At 39.7% G+C, this 19,811-nt stretch overlaps 6 non-coding genes and 17 pseudogenes across 6 annotated transcripts; all 23 read left to right on the top strand.

The window, feature by feature from the left end:
• The first annotated feature begins 10,640 nt into the window (after window positions 1-10,640).
• On the top strand, window positions 10,641-10,759 carry LOC132068984 (5S ribosomal RNA; annotated as a pseudogene).
• Window positions 10,760-10,983: 224 nt separating this feature from the next.
• LOC132068861 (5S ribosomal RNA) lies at window positions 10,984-11,102 on the top strand. The gene has a single exon (XR_009417548.1). It is a non-coding gene; the product is annotated as a 5S ribosomal RNA (ribosomal RNA).
• Window positions 11,103-11,323: 221 nt separating this feature from the next.
• On the top strand, window positions 11,324-11,441 carry LOC132068904 (5S ribosomal RNA; annotated as a pseudogene).
• Window positions 11,442-11,665: 224 nt separating this feature from the next.
• Window positions 11,666-11,784, top strand: LOC132068991 (5S ribosomal RNA). Its single transcript, XR_009417574.1, has one exon. It is a non-coding gene; the product is annotated as a 5S ribosomal RNA (ribosomal RNA).
• A 225-nt stretch (window positions 11,785-12,009) lies between these two features.
• On the top strand, window positions 12,010-12,128 carry LOC132069053 (5S ribosomal RNA). The gene has a single exon (XR_009417622.1). It is a non-coding gene; the product is annotated as a 5S ribosomal RNA (ribosomal RNA).
• Window positions 12,129-12,354: 226 nt separating this feature from the next.
• LOC132068928 (5S ribosomal RNA) lies at window positions 12,355-12,473 on the top strand (annotated as a pseudogene).
• Window positions 12,474-12,699: 226 nt separating this feature from the next.
• On the top strand, window positions 12,700-12,818 carry LOC132068871 (5S ribosomal RNA; annotated as a pseudogene).
• A 216-nt stretch (window positions 12,819-13,034) lies between these two features.
• On the top strand, window positions 13,035-13,153 carry LOC132068958 (5S ribosomal RNA; annotated as a pseudogene).
• A 241-nt stretch (window positions 13,154-13,394) lies between these two features.
• LOC132068896 (5S ribosomal RNA) lies at window positions 13,395-13,514 on the top strand (annotated as a pseudogene).
• Window positions 13,515-13,736: 222 nt separating this feature from the next.
• Window positions 13,737-13,855, top strand: LOC132068879 (5S ribosomal RNA; annotated as a pseudogene).
• A 227-nt stretch (window positions 13,856-14,082) lies between these two features.
• On the top strand, window positions 14,083-14,201 carry LOC132068889 (5S ribosomal RNA; annotated as a pseudogene).
• Window positions 14,202-14,820: 619 nt separating this feature from the next.
• On the top strand, window positions 14,821-14,938 carry LOC132068905 (5S ribosomal RNA; annotated as a pseudogene).
• Window positions 14,939-15,475: 537 nt separating this feature from the next.
• LOC132069020 (5S ribosomal RNA) lies at window positions 15,476-15,594 on the top strand. Its single transcript, XR_009417597.1, has one exon. It is a non-coding gene; the product is annotated as a 5S ribosomal RNA (ribosomal RNA).
• A 222-nt stretch (window positions 15,595-15,816) lies between these two features.
• On the top strand, window positions 15,817-15,934 carry LOC132068949 (5S ribosomal RNA; annotated as a pseudogene).
• A 227-nt stretch (window positions 15,935-16,161) lies between these two features.
• LOC132068967 (5S ribosomal RNA) lies at window positions 16,162-16,280 on the top strand (annotated as a pseudogene).
• Window positions 16,281-16,507: 227 nt separating this feature from the next.
• On the top strand, window positions 16,508-16,627 carry LOC132068906 (5S ribosomal RNA; annotated as a pseudogene).
• A 223-nt stretch (window positions 16,628-16,850) lies between these two features.
• LOC132069115 (5S ribosomal RNA) lies at window positions 16,851-16,969 on the top strand. Its single transcript, XR_009417681.1, has one exon. It is a non-coding gene; the product is annotated as a 5S ribosomal RNA (ribosomal RNA).
• Window positions 16,970-17,195: 226 nt separating this feature from the next.
• LOC132068898 (5S ribosomal RNA) lies at window positions 17,196-17,314 on the top strand (annotated as a pseudogene).
• A 408-nt stretch (window positions 17,315-17,722) lies between these two features.
• Window positions 17,723-17,841, top strand: LOC132068969 (5S ribosomal RNA; annotated as a pseudogene).
• A 230-nt stretch (window positions 17,842-18,071) lies between these two features.
• On the top strand, window positions 18,072-18,190 carry LOC132068868 (5S ribosomal RNA; annotated as a pseudogene).
• Window positions 18,191-18,411: 221 nt separating this feature from the next.
• Window positions 18,412-18,530, top strand: LOC132068939 (5S ribosomal RNA; annotated as a pseudogene).
• Window positions 18,531-18,762: 232 nt separating this feature from the next.
• On the top strand, window positions 18,763-18,881 carry LOC132068857 (5S ribosomal RNA). Its single transcript, XR_009417545.1, has one exon. It is a non-coding gene; the product is annotated as a 5S ribosomal RNA (ribosomal RNA).
• Window positions 18,882-19,105: 224 nt separating this feature from the next.
• LOC132068943 (5S ribosomal RNA) lies at window positions 19,106-19,224 on the top strand (annotated as a pseudogene).
• Window positions 19,225-19,811: the final 587 nt, after the last annotated feature.

Below are 19,811 nucleotides of genomic sequence, written 5' to 3'. Positions count from 1 at the left end.
CTCGTGGCCGAATACGATATCTTTGTCGAGCCCTCGTGGCCGAATACGATATCTTTGTCGAGCCCTCGTGGCCGAATACGATATCTTGTCGAGCCCTCGTGGCCGAATACGATATCTTTGTCCGAGCCCTCGTGGCTGAATACGATGTCTTTGTCGAGCCCTCGTGGCCGAATACAATATCTTTCGTCGAGCTCGAGGCCGAATCGGATAATGATCAAATGTGTGTGAGTAAATGCGACATGATGACGGGTATATGTACGTGTTATGATGAATGCAAAATGGTGACTAGTTATGTTAAGTTCATGATACCGACCTATATGAATACGATTATGATACGTGTATGATATTTTTAGATTAAATACGACTATGTTATATGTATGATTATGCCATGTGCATCACGTCCACGTAAGTACGAATGAAATAAGTATAGGACATCCATACGAGCACGAAATAGAACATGGAACGTCCTACGAACGGTAAGTATACTATGAAGAGAATGTTAATGTCTCCTGCCTTATGTTATTTCATATATTACCGTTATGTTTCTCCATCATTTTCTGCTCATGCTTTACATACTCGATAAATATTCGTACGACGTCCTTTCTTCGGACGTCGTGTTCATACCCGGCTAGACGGGGAGGTGATCCGCATCCATAGGAGCTAGCGATTTGGGAAATAACAAGTTATTTGAGAGCACTCCATTATCCAGGAGGCGCTACCGCATAACTTTGGTACATATGTTTGTATATTCCTATTTTGGGCATGACGGGGGTCCCGTCCCGTCCGGATGTCTAGTACTCTAGTAGAGGCTCGTAGATATGCGGTGGGTAGCATGGTCCCATGACTTTCACGTATATGCTTGTATATATTATTTTGATAGCCGAAGGGCTCATGATTATAGAAGCAAATGTATTTCGAAAATTACGGTTTTATATGATTACGAGCATACGGTATGAGCGATAGCAGAATAGCGATAAAGTGAGCGGTGTTCGGTGGTTAGCCCCGTATACACGTCGCGGTCTGTAGTTCGGGCCGTGACGTAACATCATGGAGAAAACATAAAACGAGAATCATGACATATCATTTCATATACTTTGAAACCTTTAAAATAGTCATTATCCAAAAATTAGCTTAACATTTCATATCATCGTATCCATGGTAAGAACATATCCTTGACATATTCCTAGCCATTTTCTCATATCTGGCATCCTCGTTGTCATCATAAAATTATAGTCGTTGTTTTGGTCATAAAAACTTTCAAGAATCGTAAAACTCGGATTTTGGAGAAAAGTGGGTATTTTGGAAAGCATTCATAAACCTTTTGGAAGGAAAATCATGCTTTGAGATCGTAACTTCTAACTTTTGAAAATAAGGACGTTATGGGAGCATTTATAAAATCGCAATGTATGATTCATGCCATAGAAGGAAAAGGGACGAGCCTTAACATACCTGTCTCACGACCAACTAGCTACGCTTAATTGTCCAAGCTCGCTACCGCTATTCTACATTCAAGAAAATTGATGCAACCATTAGATCCATTACTAAGCACACTTGTCTTGATTTTTCAAATAAATTCACTTATGATCTGCCAAAATTTGTTGACATCTCAGAATACACCATCCCCGAGAATCTAACTCGGCCCAAATCATCAACAACAAACCCGAGAATGGAACTCGGCCAAACCAGTAACAATGCTAGCAATTATTCTAGCAACACTTCAATATTCAATTCGATTCAATTCAATTCACAAAATATTCCAACAACCCAATTAATACGTACTTCCACCCGAAATCTCACAACACCACCAAAGTCAACAACGCATTACTTCCTTCCAAATTTATGAGTTATATCAACAATCCATACATTGGTAAATTTATTCTTACAAATATAAGAACCACACTAACATCGTACTAACTTTTTGATGATGCACAAACACTCCAATTCATCTCAAGCTACTAAACCTCTATTCTACATCACATAATTCATAACGACCACAACTAAAATATCCAATAATATCAATTTACATTAACAACATTTTCCATGCAATGTAAGAATTCAAGCCAATATCACATTAACTATTCTAATATTCCGATAACGACTACAACTTCATTTTAAGCCATCAAGCCTTCATTTTTCATCATGGATTCCGCAACACAACAACTAAAATATTAACTAGAATTAATTCACCATAACTTGTCAACCTTCCATCATTTTCGGCCACAACAACTACCAACAAGTTTTCATGAATTTTTTCATCTATTTACATACTACAACATGCATAACCATTCACAACATATAAAAGAAGATGGAATCTTACCTTCCTCCACTTGTCTTCTCACTTGGCTAGAGTTTCCAACTCACATAACCAATGCTTTTCTTACTCCCACAACCACTCCATGTTGTAGAGGACCTCCAAATGAGCTAGAAGATTAGGAGGGAATAATTTTTTTCTCATCAATTTTCCATGGCTAGATTTTGCTAGCCATGGCCGAAACTCCCCTCCCTCTCTTTTCTTTTTCTTTCTTTCTTTCTCTCCTTGTTAAATTATGACCACCCCTTTCTTATATATATATATATATATACATATTGCATGCATGTGAGGGGAACATGCCCCCTCTCTAGATTTTTCTTTTCTTTTCCCCTTTCTTTATTTCTAGAATTTTCTCTTATTTTCCATGGCAAAGATGACTTTTTTTTGTCATCTTTTTCATTTCATTTTCTAGAAATTTCTTGAAATAACAAAGACTTAATTGTCTTCCTATGTACACTTTAGCCCTCATAAAAAAAAATGTGAGCATACACCTACATATGCTACATTTTCGTCAACATGGCCATTCCATGAATTTTCTAGAACATCATAAATTCCCGTTTACCCTTAGCCTTTCCGCAATATTTCCATACTAATAATAGTCATAAATAATATTTATAACAACTCGTCCATTAAAATAATTTTTGAGAAGGGTCTCGCCCTTAACTTTCCACGACGACCTCGAAATTTCCAGACGTACAATATACGGGCTATAACATCCTCCCCCCCTTTAGAACATTCGTCCTCGAATGTTCAACCCACCCTCATGGGGTGTCATAATACTTTTGGGGGGTCCCTTTTATGGTTGTCTTTCTCTTTATGCCGATTCCTTATCTCTTGCTTTATTTCCTTTTATTATCGAACTCCTCGGCCTTTACATGAGTCCTCATTCCGTATCAGGGGTTTCCTAGTCCACTGCACCAACTTGTTCCTACTTCCTCCATGTATTCATTTGATAGGCCGATATGCTTTAAACTCGGGTTCCGGGCTAACGAGTTTCCTTCATTGGACTTGAAGCCTATAATACGTTCTCCCCCCCCCCCCCGGGGGGCTCCTTATATGCCGACAGTCCTTTTTATGAAGTCTTCGTCTATACCTTATTCCTCGTATTCCTTCCCAACTCGTGCCTAACATATCGGAAACTTCTAATCCTAGGTTTTTCTTTTACTTTCTACCTATGTCATCATTTTGTCCCCATTTCCATACCCTTCTGTTCACTATTCGTCCTTTCCTTGTTTGACTCACTTGCTCGAAATTTTCCTTAACTACGCTTCACGTTGCGGTGTGCGTCCCATGCCGTCTTGCCCTTAGCACGAATCCTTAGAATTTTTACTCTCCCTATCCTTGCTCGTCAACCTTTAACTATATTAACATAACTACACACATCTATTCTTTTATATATCTCCCACCTTAACATCATCGCAAGGCCTAAGCATTCTTCCTCTTACTTCACATCCTCCTATCCTAGTCACTATTCCTTTAGCCCACCTATTGGAATCGATTCTCGTCATCATACATTCCCCTTTTTGTTCTATATGACCACACTTTATCCCTTATTCACATGCTTATCTCGACTCCTTTCCCCAATAGCCTCATGTTTTGCCGGTAGTTTTTCTCAGAGCTTCACTTACGCGAGGTTTCTTACCTTTCTCTTTCTTCCGTCACTTTGATCTCTTCATTTTCCATTTACTCACTCTTTTTCTCTTCCAAATATCGTTATACTAGAATTTCCAATCTCAACACCGTAGTAAAATAATAACGGCTTACTTTGCAACACTTGTACCATTTACTCTTCTTGTCACTCGATCTTCGGTACTCTTGCTCGGTTGGTGCCTTTTTACCATAGCTTGATTCTTGGGACTCGCATGTCCACCAATACAATCATATATAGGATATTCTACACCTATATATATATATATATATATATATATATATATATATATAATCAACTAACCCACAAAATGCTTCCAAACACCGTTCAAGCCTATCCTATTTCTAGGGGTGATGCACTTCCTGTCTCTTCACCGAGCATGTCTGCCTCGTCCTATGCGTCTTCTTATGGTCTCCAACTATCCCATATACTCTAGTTTTCCTTAGGCTACTCTAACTTCTCACTTGTCTCTTAGGTCTGAATATATCGGATTTCTCGCATACTTCCCAGGGGGTCACCCATCATAGAATTGCTCCCACCTGAGCACGCTTAACCTCGAAACTTTGGTAGAATCCGGTGCCTTAATGCTGATATAATCGCGTCCACTTCCTCGTATGACCTTTATTACATGTTACGGAGTAAGTCGAAGTCTTACCGATTCTGAAACATTTTCGTAACACGTCCTTTCTTTTGTAATTACTATTTTGCCCTTTTCAGTTCCGAATGTTCACCTTCCACCTGTGTGTACGACTATTTCCTGTCCTGGGCCTCCAGGTTCCCGAGGGTAGTGATCGCACCTTCATCGCCATGCCAAATCCATAACCTTTCTGAAACGTCGCATCTCGCTTATTGCCTGTTTATCGTATTTCTTTCCGCGCTTCTTTCTCTTAGACGTACCCATTACGGTAGGGCCTCCTTTATCATTCTCACTATTCAAATACGCACATAGCAAATATTAACAATACCTTGCAGGGCTTACATATGTATACGACACATCTCGGCCATACAGCCTCCAAATTCGGGTAACAGAACAGAACATCAATACTCGTCCCTGTAACTTTCCGTACCGCTTCTCACTTTCTTCCGTCGTAGGTAAAACCTGTATAGGAGATTCCATTTTCCTAGGACTTGGCTCTATCGCACGATCTTAAAACAGAAGGAAGGTCAACAATTCCTAAATGCCCCGCAGCCTCCTGTTTATAAATGTGGCCGGCTTCACACCCATAAACAAGACTCTACCGGACACGACTTTGCAGACAACCCTTAGACCGACCTGCTCTGATACCACTTTGTCACACCCCGATCTTCCTAGGGTGTGATGGGCACCCAACCCCATATTCGGAGCTGAGCGAACCCTTGGACTCTTATTACACAAATATTCTCTTTGGATTCTTAAATCAAATGAAAGTAAAATACATAGTAAGATTTTCAAAATCTTTTCGTCGTTTCTCAAATTAAACACGATTACCGTAAACATAAGGGCTCTCTGTAACATAATGTATGATAAAAACACACCAACTAGTGGAACCCTTTTTAAAGTGCCGACACTCTAGACCCACGACTCGTCCTCCAAAGTCTCTAACTTCGAACAAAGCGCACAAGACATATAATCGACTCGGCGGACACTCCCGGGTACAAATGGAGTCTACCAACTCACGCTGGAACGTCTTCGTGCAATAGCTCTTACTTGTCCGAGTGTACCCGCGCGCATGAAACGCGGCGCCCACAAAAAGGGCGTCGGTATGAGCAAATGTGCGAGTATGTAAGGCATAAACAATAACATAGCAAGGGATATAAATATGAATAGTAACCATATGGAAACGTAGAACATGTCATGAGAAAGACGAGTAACTACATGTAAATGCCGCCTAGGCGGAGGCCATGCATGCTTATCCTTTCCTTTGAAAACATTTCTTTTTCGTATACATATGAAAATAGATCATATCATGTCATAGCGCCGAATACGTCGGCTCCCCCATGTATCCCGCGTCCGGCATCCGTGTCCGGGATGATAACGCCAAATGACCGGTGGCAATGCGTCTTATAGCGCAACATGTCTCCTTCCCCATATCCCCCATATCATATACATATCATAGACATATATCATATAAGCATGCAGGAGAGCCCAAAGAAAGTCATGTATCTATCGGAGTGACGTAAGGTCGGTAGCCTCCGATGATGTTATGGAATAACCATGGGCATCGTGTCTCACCTTGAAGGGACGATTAATATAAGGCGAGACTACAATGGAGAGTAACATCATGAGAAAACATAAAACAGGGTCATGACATATCATTTCATATACTTTGAAACCTTTAAAATAGTCATTATCCAAAAATTAGCTTAACATTTCATATCATCGTATCCATGGTAAGAACATATCCTTGACATATTCCTAGCCATTTTCTCATATCTGGAATCCTCGTTGTCATCATAAAATCATAGTCGTTGTTTTGGTCATAAAAACTTTCAAGAATCGTAAAACTCGGATTTTGGAGAAAAGTGGGTATTTTGGAAAGCATTCATAAACCTTTTTGGAAGGAAAATCATGCTTTGAGATCATAACTTCTAACTTTTGAAAATAAGGACATTATGGGAGCATTTATAAAATCGCAATGTATGATTCATGCCATAGAAGGAAAAGGGACGAGCCTTAACATAATTGTCTCACGACCAACTAGCTACGCTTAATTGTCCAAGCTCGCTACCGCTATTCTACATTCAAGAAAATTGATGCAACCATTTGATTCATTACTAAGCACACTTGTCTTGATTTTTCAAATAAATTCACTTATGATCTGCCAAATTTCGGCATCTCCCCCGTAAATACACCATCCCCGAGAATCTAACTCGGCCCAAATCATCAACAACAAACCCGAGAATGGAACTCGGCCAAACCAAGAATGCTAGCAATTATTCTAGCAACACTTCAATATTCAATTCGATTCAATTCAATTCAATTCAATTCACAAAATATTCCAGCAACCCAATTAATACGTACTTCCACCCGAAATCTCACAACACCACCAAAGTCAACAACGCATTACTTCCTTCCAAATTTATGAGTTATATCAACAATCCATACATTGGTAAATTTATTCTTACAAATATAAGAACCACACTAACATCATACTAACTTCTTTGATGATGCACAAACACTCCAATTCATCTCAAGCTACTAAACCTCTATTCTACATCACATAATTCATAACGACCACAACTAAAATATCCAATAATATCAATTTACATTAACAACATTTTCCATGCAATGTAAGAATTCAAGCCAATATCACATTAACTATTCTAATATTTCGATAACGACTACAACTTCATTTTAAGCCATCAAACCTTCATTTTTCATCATGGATTCCGCAACACAACAACTAAAATATTAACTAGAATTAATTCACCATAACTTGTCAACCTTCCATCATTTTCGGCCACAACAACTACCAACAAGTTTTCATGAATTTTTCATCTATTTCTACATACTACAACATGCATAACCATTCACAACATATAAAAGAAGATGGAATCTTACCTTTCTCCACTTGTCTTCTCACTTGGCTAGAGTTTCCAACTTACATAACCAATGCTTTTCTTACTCCCACAACCACTCCATGTTGTAGAGGACCTCCAAATGAGCTAGAATATTAGGAGGGAATAATTTTTTCTCATCAATTTTCCATGGCTAGATTTTGCTAGCCATGGCCGAAACTCCCTCCCTCTCTCTTTTCTTTTTCTTTCTTTCTTTCTCTCCTTGTTAAAATATGACCACCCCTTTCTTATATATATATATATATATATAATTGCATGCATGTGAGGGGCACATGCCCCCTCTCTAGATTTTTATTTTCTTTTCCCTTCCTTTTATTTTCTAGAATTTTCTTTATTTCCATGGCAAAGATGACTTATTTTTTTGTCATATTTTTCATTTCATTTTTCTAGAAATTTCTTGAAATAACAAAGAAGACTTAATTGTCTTCCTATGTACACTTTAGCCCTCATAAAAAAAATGTGAGCATACACCTACATATGCTACATTTTCGGCCAACATGGCCATTCCATGAATTTTTCTAGAACATCATAAATTCCCATTTTACCCTTAGCCTTTCCGCAATATTTCCATACTAATAATAGTCATAAATAATATTTATAACAACTCGTCCATTAAAATAATTTTTGAGAAGGGTCTCGCCCTTAACTTTACACGACGACCTCGAAATTTCCAGACGTACAATATACGGGCTATAACAGAATGTCATGCATGCTTAGCGTTTTAAGAATTTTTCCATACATATCCATACATATATAATATCTCATCCGGTCGTTAAGGCGCGGTAATATATATATAGATACGTATATTTATATACATATACCATCATATATGGTGTTATCTTACCCGGCCATGTAGGCTCGGTATCATCTTACCCGGCCCTTTAGGGACTCGGTATCATCTTACCCGGCCCTTTCGGGACTCGATATCATCTTACCTTGTCCTTTCGGGACTCGGTGCTATCTTACCCGGCCACGTAGGCTCGGTGTTATGCCTAACTGATCAGTGGGATGCAATGCATACATACATACATACATACATACATACATACATATACATAAAAATACATAAATGAAATCAACATCATCATTAGCATTACCGTTATCATCATATCAATCCTTGAAGGATCAACCATCGCAATATGAAATCAACGATGTCACGGGGGTCTCGAGAATGATGAACTTAGGTAGCACTGGAAATAGAATCGTTATCATCGCTATATCTCACCTCGAAGGAACGAGTAACATGAGGTGAGACCATCAACAATAAGTACAGTTAAGGGATTCATGGAATGGCTTAATAATCTCATAAGGCATCAACTCATATACTTTGGAATCTTTAAAAATAGTCATCATCCATGAATAAAATTGAGAAATCAAGAAATAGCTCAACATTCTTATATCGTCATTGAAATCATAACCTGGTACCTTTAAACATGAAATCATTCTCATCATAGAAAAATATTCTCATCTTTGACCTCATCATTTTCATTATAAAACATATCCATCGTTGTTGTCATAAAAGCTTACGGAGTCATAAACCTCTGTTTTGGAAAAATACGGATATTTTGAAAAGCATTTATGGGTTATCGGGAAAAGAAATCATGCCTTGTAATCATAGACTTCTAACTTTTGAAAACAACGAAGTTATGGAAGCATTTATGAAATCGTAACATAGGAATCATGCCTTTGAAAGAAAGGGACGAGCGAGCCTTAACATACCTGTTCAACCTCCTAGTAGCTACGCTTATTTATCCGAGCTCGCCAGTCTACATTTAAGAGGATTTACACTAACGTTAGCCTCTTTATCGCACACTTATTCCAAGTTTCAAATCATACTATTCTATATTCTGCCGAAAATCGGGCAAAGATCTCCCCTGTTTATATGCCTAGCCCGAATTCTAAATTCAACAACCAACAACAATCACAACAATACCAACATTAGCCATAATATTTCCAACTCCAAAGCATTCCATAGAATAGCCCACACGCTATTTTCCAACTTTCATAACTAATCAACTCAGTGTACGATTATTTAACCACGCTTTCTTCGTAAATAAACCGATATTAACACAAATAGAAAGAGATTCATACCTTTCCCTTGGTAATACTACAATATCTTCAGTCCTCTACCATGTACTTAAGCCACAACGCATTCCTATACAATTTAGTTGTTGCAACTATACGCCGTCTGGACCGGGATTTAGGAATTATACCTGGTTTTAGGCTAAAATTTGGCTTGGGGAGTTGGGGAGAACTCTCCAGAATTTTGGAGAGGTTTTTAGGGTGTTTGGTTAAGAAAATTAGGGGTTAGCCCCTTTAAATAGAGCTCCAGAATCTTCCTGCACCGCCTCAAAAATCGTTCAGCGCGATCGCGGTGCCTTCTGCCGCGTTCGCGCAGGCTTAAATTTTCTGCCTGCGCGTTCGTTCAGTAAAAAGGTCACAACTCTTGATCCTGATATCGTGTGAGGGCCCATAACCTATGGTTGGAAAGATATTTCAATTATCTACAACTTTAATTCTTGGTGGTTTTCCAAATTCCAAACTTATAATGTCGTTTTGGCCCCTCCAAGTTAGATCATCCAAAAATGTTTCCTTAAATCATCCTTTTGGAGGGCTTATGCCCATATTTCCATATACTACTCATATGTCTCTTCACATGTCCTTCATGAAACTCCGGCGTGTGGACCTCACTTGGCTTACAGCAACGAGGGCTTTTCGGCAAATGACATATGCACCGATTCACTCCATATGGTCTCCACATGTCATACATATGCCATTATTCACTCTTATAGTATAACCTTTCTCCTTAATCCTCGCACGAATTTACTCTTGTTTGGGCTCACACTAAGCTGTTTACAGTCTAGGTAGCGCAAAATTTTTCGGGGTGTAACATGTTGCTTCCCTCTATTTGTCTGGACTACTCTCATTTTCATCTATTTAATATATATTTTTTTAAAAAAATAAGCTAGATTTCTAAAAAATACTCAAAATCAAAAAAAGAATCGCATAAGATGGATAACAAAGCGCGAAGTTACGCGTATTTAAAGGTTTCCACTTTCACGCAATATTTTAAGGGGAAGAGGGAGGAACGGGTTTAAGAGAATTTAGAGCTCTATGACTGATAGATGCGATCATACCAGCACTAGCGCCCCAGATCCCATCAGAACTCCTAAATTAAGCACACTTGGGTGAGAGTAGTAATAGGGTGGGTGACCCCCTGGGAAGTCATCGTGTTGAATCCCTCCTTTTGTCTGGACTTCGCTTATTTTCGTCTTTTTAATATATTGTCTTTCAAAAAATAAATGAGATCTCGGAGAAATGCTCAAGATCATAAAAAGAATCGCATAAAACAGATAACGGAGCGTGAAGTTACGCGTATTTAAAGGTTTTCACTTACGCGCCTTATTTTTCGAGAAGGGGTAAAGGGAGGAAAGGGTTTAAGAGAATTTTGAGCACAAGGACGGATGGATGCGGTCATACCATCACAAACGCACCGAATCCCATCAGAACTCCGAAGTTAAGCGTGCTTGGGCTAGAGTAGTAATAGGATGGGTGACCCCCTTTGAAGTCCTCGTGTTGCATCCCCTTTTTTGTCCGGAATATGCTCATTTTCGTCTGTTTAATATTTTTTTTCAAAAAATGGCCTAGATTTCCGAAAAATACTCAAAATAAAAAAATAATCGCATAAAACAGATAACGGAGTGCGAAGTTACGCGTATTCAATGGTCTCCACGTACGCGCATTATTTTTAGAGAAGGGGGAGAGGGAGGAAAGGGTTTAAGAGAATTCAAAGCGCTACAACTGATGAATGCGATCATACCAGCACTAACGCACAGATCCCATCAGAACTCCGAAATTAAGAACGCTTGGGCGAGAGTAGTAATAGGATGGTTGCCCCCCTGGGAAATCCTCGTGTTGCATCCCTCCTTTTGTCCGGACTACGATCATTTTCATCCGTGTAATATATTATTTTTCTAAAAATAAGCTAGATCTCGGAGAAATACTCATGATAAAAAAAAGAAGAGCATAAAACGGATTACGGAGCGTGAAGTTTCGCGTATTTAAAGGTTTTCACTTACGCGCCTTATTTTTCGAGAAGGGGGAGGGGGAGGAAAGGGTTTAAGAGAATTTTGAGCGCAAGGACTGATGGATGCGATCATACCAGCACTAACGCACCGGATCCCATCAGAACTCCGAAGTTAAGCGTGCTTGGGCGAGAGTAGTACTAGGAAAGGTGACCCCCCGGGAAGTCATCGTGTTGCATCCCTCCTTTTGTCCGGACAATGCTTATTTTCGTCTATTTGGTATATTTTTTTTTTTCAAAATAAGCTAAATCTCAAAAAAATACTCTAGATAAAAAAAAAGAATTGTATGAAACGATAACAGAGCGCAAAGTTATGCGTATTTAACGGTTTGCACTTACGCGCCTTATTTTTAGAGAAGGGGGGCAGGGAAGTAAGGGTTTTACGGAAAATTGAGCGCTAGGACTGATGGATGCAATCATACCAGCACTAACGCACCAGATCCCATCAGAACTCCGAAGTTAAGCGTGCTTGGGCGAGAGTAGCACTAGGATGGGTGACCCCTCGGGACGTTGTCCTGTTGCATCCCCCCTTTTGTCTGGACTACGCTCATTTTCATCTGTTTAATATATATTTTTTTTAAAAAAAAAAAGCTAAATCCCGAAAAAATACTCAAGACAAAAAAAGAATCGTTTAAAACGGATAACGGAGCGCGAAGTTTTGCGTATTTAAAGATTCACACTTACGCTCCTTATATTTTGAGTAGGGGGAGAGGGAGGAAAGGGTTTAAGAGAAAATTGAGAGCTAGGACGGACGGATGTGATCATACCAACACTAACGCACTGGATTCCATCAGAACTCTGAATCTAAGCATGCTTGGGCTAGAGTAGTACTAGGATGGGTGCCCCCCTGAGAAGTCCTCATATTGCTTCCCTCCATTTGTCCGGACTACGCTCCTTTTCGTCTGTTTAATATATTTTTTTTTTCAAAAAATAAGCAAGATCTCGATGAAATACTCAAGATCAATAAAAGAATTGCATAAAACTGATAACGGAGCGTGAAGTGACGCGTATTTAAAGGTTTGCACTAACACGCCTTATTTTTTGAGAAGGGGGAGGGGGAGGAAAGGGTTTAAGAGAATTTTGAGCGCTTGGAATGATGGATGCGATCATACCAGCATTAACACACCGAATCCCATTAGAACTCTGAAGTTAAGCGTGCTTGGTCGAGAGTAGTAATAGGATGGGTGACCCCCCTGGAAGTCCTCTTGTTGCATCCTTCTTTTTCTCCGGACTATGCTCATTTTCGCCTGTTTAATATATTTTTTTTTTTAAAAATAAGCTATATTTTCGAAAAATACTCAAAATCAAAAAAAGAATCGCATAAAACAAATTACAAAGTGCGAAGTTACGTGTATTTAATGGTTTTCACGTACGCACATTATTTTTAGAGAAGGGGAAGAGGGAGGAAAGGGTTTAAGATTGCTATGACAGATGGATGCAATCATACCATCACTAACACACCAGATCCCATCAGAACTCCGAAATAAAGCACGCTTGGGGGAGAGCAGTAATAGGATGTGTGACCCCCTTGGAAGTCCTCGTGTTGCATCCCTTCTTTTGTGCGAACTACGCTCATTTTTGTCTGTTTAATATATTTTTTTCGAAAAATATGCTAGATCTCGGAGAAATACTCATGATCAAAAAATGAATCGCATAAAACAGATAACGGAGCGTGAAGTTACGCGTATTTAAAGTTTTTCCCTTACGCACCTTATTTTTCGAGGAGGGGGAGGGGGAGGGGGAGGGGGAGGGAGAGGAAAGGGTTTAAGAGAATTTTGAGCGCAAGGACTGATGGATGCAATCATACCAGCACTAACGCTCTGGATCCCATCCGAACTCCGAAGATAAGCACGCTTGGGCGAGAGTAGTTACTAGGATGGGTTACCCCCCGGGAAGTCATCGTGTTGCACCCTCCTTTTGTCTGGACAATGTTCATTTTCATCTGTTTAGTATTTTTTTTTAAAATATGAGCTTAATCTCAAAAAAATACTCAAGATCAAAAAAAGAATTGTATGTAACGAATAACGGAGCGCGAAGTTATGCGTATTTAAAGGATTGCACAAACGCGCCTTATTTTTAGAGAAGGGGGTTCGGGGAAGAAAGGGTTTAAGAGAAAATTGAGTGCTAGGACTGATGGATGCGATCATACCAGCACTAGCGCTCTGGATCCCATCCGAACTCCGAAGATAAGCACGATTGGGCGAGAGTAGTAATAGGATGGGTGACCCCCCGAGAAGTCCTCGTGTTGCATGCCTCCTTTTGTCCGGACTACGCTCATGTTTGTCTATCTAATATATTTATTTTTTTCAAAAAATAAGCTAGATCTCTGAGAAATACTCAAGATCAAAAAAAGAATCGCATAAAACAGATAACGGGGCGTGAAGTTACGCGTATTTAAAGGTTTGCACTTACGCGCATCATTTTTCGAGCAGAGGGAGGGGGATGAAAAGGTTTAAGAGACTTTTGAATGCTACGACTGATGGATGCGATCATAGCAGCACTAACGCACCTGATCCCATCAAAACTCTGATGTTAAGCGTGCTTGGGCGAGAGTAATACTAAGATGGGTGATCCCTCGGGAAGTCATCGTGTTGCATCCCTCCTTTTGTCTGAACTACGCTTATTTTCGTCTGTTTAGTATATAATTTTTTAAAAAACAAGCTAAATCTCAAATACATACTCAAGATCAGAAAAAGAATCGTATAATACGTTTGATTTTTTCAAAAAATACGTTTGATCGCAAAGAAATACTCAAGATAAAAAAAAGAATCGCATAAAACGGAGAACAAAGCGCGAAGTAATGCGAATTTAAAGGTTTGCACTTACGATCCTTATATTTTGAGCAGGGGGAGGGGGAGGAAAGGGTTTAAGAGAAAATTGAGAGCTAGGATAGATGGATGTGATCATACCAGTACTAACGCACTGGATTCCATCAGAACTCTGAAGCTAAGATGGGTGACCCCCTGAGAAGTCCTCGTGTTGCTTCCCTCCATTTTTTAGGACTACGTTCCTTTTCATCTGTTTAATATATATATTTTTTTTTTTCAAAAAATAAGCTAGATCTCAAAGAAATACTCAAGATCAAAAAAAGAATCGCATAAAACAGATAAGGGAACATGAAGTTAAGCGTATTTAAAGGTTTGCACTTGCACGCCTTATTTTTCGAGAAGGGGAAGGGGGAGGAAAGGGTTTAAGAGAATTTTGAACGCAAGGACCGATGGATGCGATCATACCAGCACTAACACACCGAATCCCATCAAAACTCTGAAGTTAAGCGTGCTTGGTCGAGAGTAGTAATAGGATGGGTGAACCCCTGGAAGTCCTCATGTTGCATCCCTCTTTTTCTTTGGACTATGCTAATTTTTGTCTATTTAATATATTTTTTTCCAAAAAATAAACTATATTTTCAAAAAATATTCAAAATCAAAAAAAAAAATCGCATAAAAGTGATAACGGAGGGCGAAGTTACGGGTATTTAATGGTTTCCATTTACGTGCATTATTTTTAGAGAAGGGGAAGAGGGAGGAAAGGGTTTAAGAGCGCTACGATTGATGGATGCGATCATACCATCACTAACAGACAAGATCCCATCAGAAAATCCAAAATTAAGCACGCTTCAGGGAGAGTAGTAATAGGATGGGTGACCCCCAGGGAAGTCCTCGTGTTGTATCCCTCCTTTTGTCCGGACTATGCTTATTTTTGTCTGTTTAATATATTTTTTTCGAAATACTCATGATCAAAAAAAGAATCGTATAAAACAGATAACGGAGAGTGAAGTTACGTGTATTTAAAGGTTTTCACTTATGCACCTTATTTTTCGAGAAGGGGGAGAGGGAAGAAAGGGTTTAAGAGAATTTTGAGATCAAGGACTGATGGATGCGATCATACCAGCACTAACGCACCGGATCCCATCAGAACTCCGAATTGAAGCGTACTTGGGCGAGAGTAGTACTAGGATGGGTGACCCCCTGGGACGTCATCGTGTTGCATCCCTCCTTTTGTCCGGACAATTTTCATTTCATCTGTTTAGTATATTTTCTAAAAACTTTAAGCTTAATCTCGAAAAAATATTCAAGATCAAAAAAAGTTTTGTATGTAACGGATAACGGAGCGCGAAGTTATGCGTATTTAAAGGTTTGCACTTACGCGCCTTATTTTTAGAGAAGGGGGACGGGGAAGAAAGGGTTTAAGAGAAAATTGAGCGCTAGGACTGATGGATGTGATCATACCAGCACTAACGCTCTGGATCCCATCAGAACTCGGTAGATAAGCATGCTTGGGCGAGAGTAGAACCAGGATGGGTGACCCCCGAGAAGTCCTCGTGTTAGATCCCTCCTTTTGTCAGGACTACGCTTATGTTTGTCTGTTTAATATATATTTTTTTTTTGAAAAATAAGCTAGATCTCTGAGAAATACTCAAGATCAAAAAAAGAATCGCATAAAACCGAAAACGGAGCGCGAAGTAATGCGAAATTAAAGGTTTGCACCTACGCGCCTTATTTTTCGAGAACGGGGAGGGGGAGAAAAGGTTTTATAAGAAAATTGAGCGCTAGGACGGTCGGATGCGATCATACCAGCACTGACGCATAGGATCCCATCAGAACTCTGAAGTTAGGCATGCTTGGGCGAGAGTAGCACTAAGTTGGGTGACCCCCTGAGAAGTCCTCTTGTGACTTTCTTCCATTTGTCCGGACTACGCTGATTTTCATCTGTTTGATGTATTTTTTTTGAAAAAATAATCTAGATCTCAGAAAAATACTCATGATAAAAAAAAAAAGAATGGCATAAAATAGATAACGTAGCGTGAAGTTACGCGTATTTAAAGGATTTCACTTACACTCCTTATTTTTCGAAAATGGGGAGGGGTAGGAAAGGGTTTAAGAGAATTTTGAGCGCAAGGAATGATGGATACGATCATACCAACACTAACACATCAGATCCCATCAGAACTCCGAAGTTAAGCATGCTTGGGCGAGAGTAGTACTAGGATGGGTGACCCCCCGGGGAAGTCATCTTGTTGCATCCCTCCTTTTGTTCGGACAATGCTCATTTTCGTGTGTTTGGTATTTTTTAAAAAAAAAATAAGCTAAATCTCGAAAAAATACTCAAGATCAAAAACAGTATTGTATGAAACGGATAACGGGGCTCGATGTTACGTGTATTTAAAGGTTTGTACTTACGCGCCTTATTTTTAGAGAAAGGGGGCCGGGAAGAAAGGGTTTTAAGGAAAATTGAGCGCTAGGACTGATGGATGCGATCATACCAGCACTAACGCATCGGATCCCATCAGAACTCCGAAGCTAAGCGTGCTTGGGCGAGAGTAGCACTAGGATGGGTGACCCCCAGGGAAGTCATCCGGTTGCATCCCACCTTTTGTCCGGACTACGCTTATTTTCGTCTGTTAAATATATATATATTTTTTAAAATAAGGTAAATCGAGGAAAAATACTCAAGACCAAAAAACGAATCGTTTAAAACGAATAACGGAGCGCGAAGTTTTGAGTATTTAAATGTTTGCACTTACGCACCTTATTTTTAAAGAAGGGGGACAGGGAAGAAAGGGTTTTAACAGAAAATTGAGTGCTAGGATGGATGGATGTGATCATACCAGCACTAACGCACTGGATCCCATCAGAACTCTGAAGCTAAGCATGCGTGGGCTAGAGTAGTATTAGGATGGGTGACCCCTTTACTAGTCCTCGTGTTGCTTCCCTCCATTTGTCCGGACTACGCTCTTTTTCGTCTGTTTAATATATATATTTTTTTTAAAATAAGCTAGATCTCGAAGAAATACTCAAGATCAAAAAAAGAATCGCACAAAACTGATAACGAAGCGTGAAGTTACACGTATTTAAAGGTTTGCACTTACACGCCTTATTTTTCGAGAAGGGGGAGGGGGAGGAAAGGGTTTGAGAGAATTTTGAGCGCTAGAACTGATGGATGCGATCACACGAGCACTAACACACCGAATCCCATCAGAACTTTGAAGTCAAGCATTCTTGGTCGAGAGTAGTAATAGGATGCGCGCGCGAAGTTCGCGTATTTAATGGTTTCCACTAACGCGCATTATTTTTAGAGAAGGAGAAGAGGGAGGAAAGGGTTTAAGAGCGCTACGACTGATGGATGCAATCATACCATCACTAACACACCAGATCCTATCAGAACTCCGAAATTAAGCACGCTTAGGGGAGAGTAGTAATAGGATGGGTGATCCCCTGGGAAGACCTCGTGTAGCATCCCTCCTTTTGTCCAGACTACACTCATTTTTGTCTGTTTAACATTTTTTTCTTCAAAAAATAAGCTAGATCTCGGAGAAATACTCATGATCAAAACAAGAATTGCATAAAATAGATAACTGAGCGTGAAGTTACGCGTATTTAAAGTTTTTCACTTACGCGCCTTATTTTTCGAGAAAGGGGAGGGGGAGTGGGAAGAAAGGGTTTAAGAGAATTTTGAGTGCAAGGACTGATGGATGCGATCATACCAGCACTAATGCACCGGATCCCATTAGAACTACGAAGTGTAGCGTGCTTGGGCGAGGGTAGTACTAGGATGAATGACCCCCGGGGAAGTCATCGTGTTGCATCCCTCCTTTTGTCTGGAAAATGTTCATGTTCATTTGTTTAGCATATTTTTTAAAAAAATATAAGCTTAATCTCTGAGAAATACTAAAGATAAAAAAAAATCGCATAAAACAGATAACGGAGCGTGAAGTTACGCGTATTTAAAGGTTTGCACTTACACGCCTTATTTTTAGAGGGGGGGGGGGGGGAGAAAGGGTTTAAGAGAATGTTGAGCGCTAGGATGGATGGATGCGCTCATACCAGCCGTAACGCACGGGATCCCCCCGGAACTCCGAAGTTGAGCGTGCTTGGGCAAGAGCAGTACTAGGATGGGTGACCCCTTGGGAAGTCTTCGTGTTGTATCCCTCCTTTTGCCCAAACTACACTCATTTTTGACTGTTTAATATATATATTTTTTTAAAATACGCTAGATCTCGGGAAAATACTCAATATCAAAAAAAAAAAATCACATAGAACGGATAACAGAGCGCGAAGTTATGCGTATTTAAAGGTTTGCAGTTACGCGCCTTATTTTTAGAGAAGAGGGAGGGGGAGGGGGAGCAAAGGGTTAAAGAGAAAATTAAGCACTAGAACGGATGGTTGCGATCATACTGGCTCTAACGCATCGGATCCCATCAGAAATCTGAAGTTAAGCTTGCTTGGGCGAGAGTAGTACTAGGATGGTTGACCCCCTGAGAAGTCCTCGTGTTGCATCCCACGTGATGTCCGAACTAAGCTCATTTACTTCAGTTTAATATATCTTTTTCAAGAAAATAAGCTAGATCTCGAAAAAATACACAAGACCAAAAAAAGAGTCGCCCAAAACATATAACGGAGCGCGAAGTTACGCGTCTTTAAAGGTTTGCACATGCGCGCCTTAATTTTAGAGAAGGAGGAGGGGGAGGAAAGGGTTTAAGAGAATTTTGAGCGCTAAAACAGATGGATGCGGTCATACCAACACTCACCCATCGGATCCCATCAGAACTCCAAAATTAAGTGCGCTTCAGCGAGAGTAGTACTAGGATGGGTGACCCCCTGGGAAGTCCTCGTGTTGTGTCCCTTCTTTTATCCGGAATATGCTCATTTTCGTCTGTTTAATATATATTTTTTCAAAAAATAAGCTGGATCTCAGAAAAAAATTCAAGATCAAAAAAAGAATCGTATAAAATGGATAACGGAGCAGGAAGTTATGGGTATTAAAAGGTTTACACTTGCGCGCCTTATTTTTAGAGAATGGGGAGGGGGAAGAAAGAGTTTAAGAGAATATTGAGCGCCAGGAAGGATGGATGCGCTCATACAAGCCCTAACGCATGGATACAATTGTGACTTGTACGTTATAAGTTAATATTTTGATCTTAATTGGCATATTTATGTTGTTTATGGAAAAATATTGGCGCAAAGGATGTCGGAGAAGGCCTAGGGCAAATTTGGAATTTTGAAAATTGGTTTCGGGAATTATAAAACGAGAATTATGGCGAATTGGGCTCAAAACAAAAATAGAAAAATTGAAGCCCAACTAGGATGGGTGGCCGGCCATGCATGCCTTGGCCCAAACCCATGAAATGATCATGTGCTATGCATGTGCTCAATTAAATTATAAAGGGAGCAAAGTTTCAAGAAAATTCAAGAAACAAAGAAGAAGAGCAA

The sequence above is a fragment of the Lycium ferocissimum genome, chromosome 8, assembly GCF_029784015.1.
Source record: "Lycium ferocissimum isolate CSIRO_LF1 chromosome 8, AGI_CSIRO_Lferr_CH_V1, whole genome shotgun sequence".
NCBI classification, from domain to species: Eukaryota; Viridiplantae; Streptophyta; class Magnoliopsida; order Solanales; family Solanaceae; genus Lycium; species Lycium ferocissimum.
Note: the sequence above shows the minus strand (reverse complement) of the source record. Positions and strands in the feature narration are given on the sequence as shown.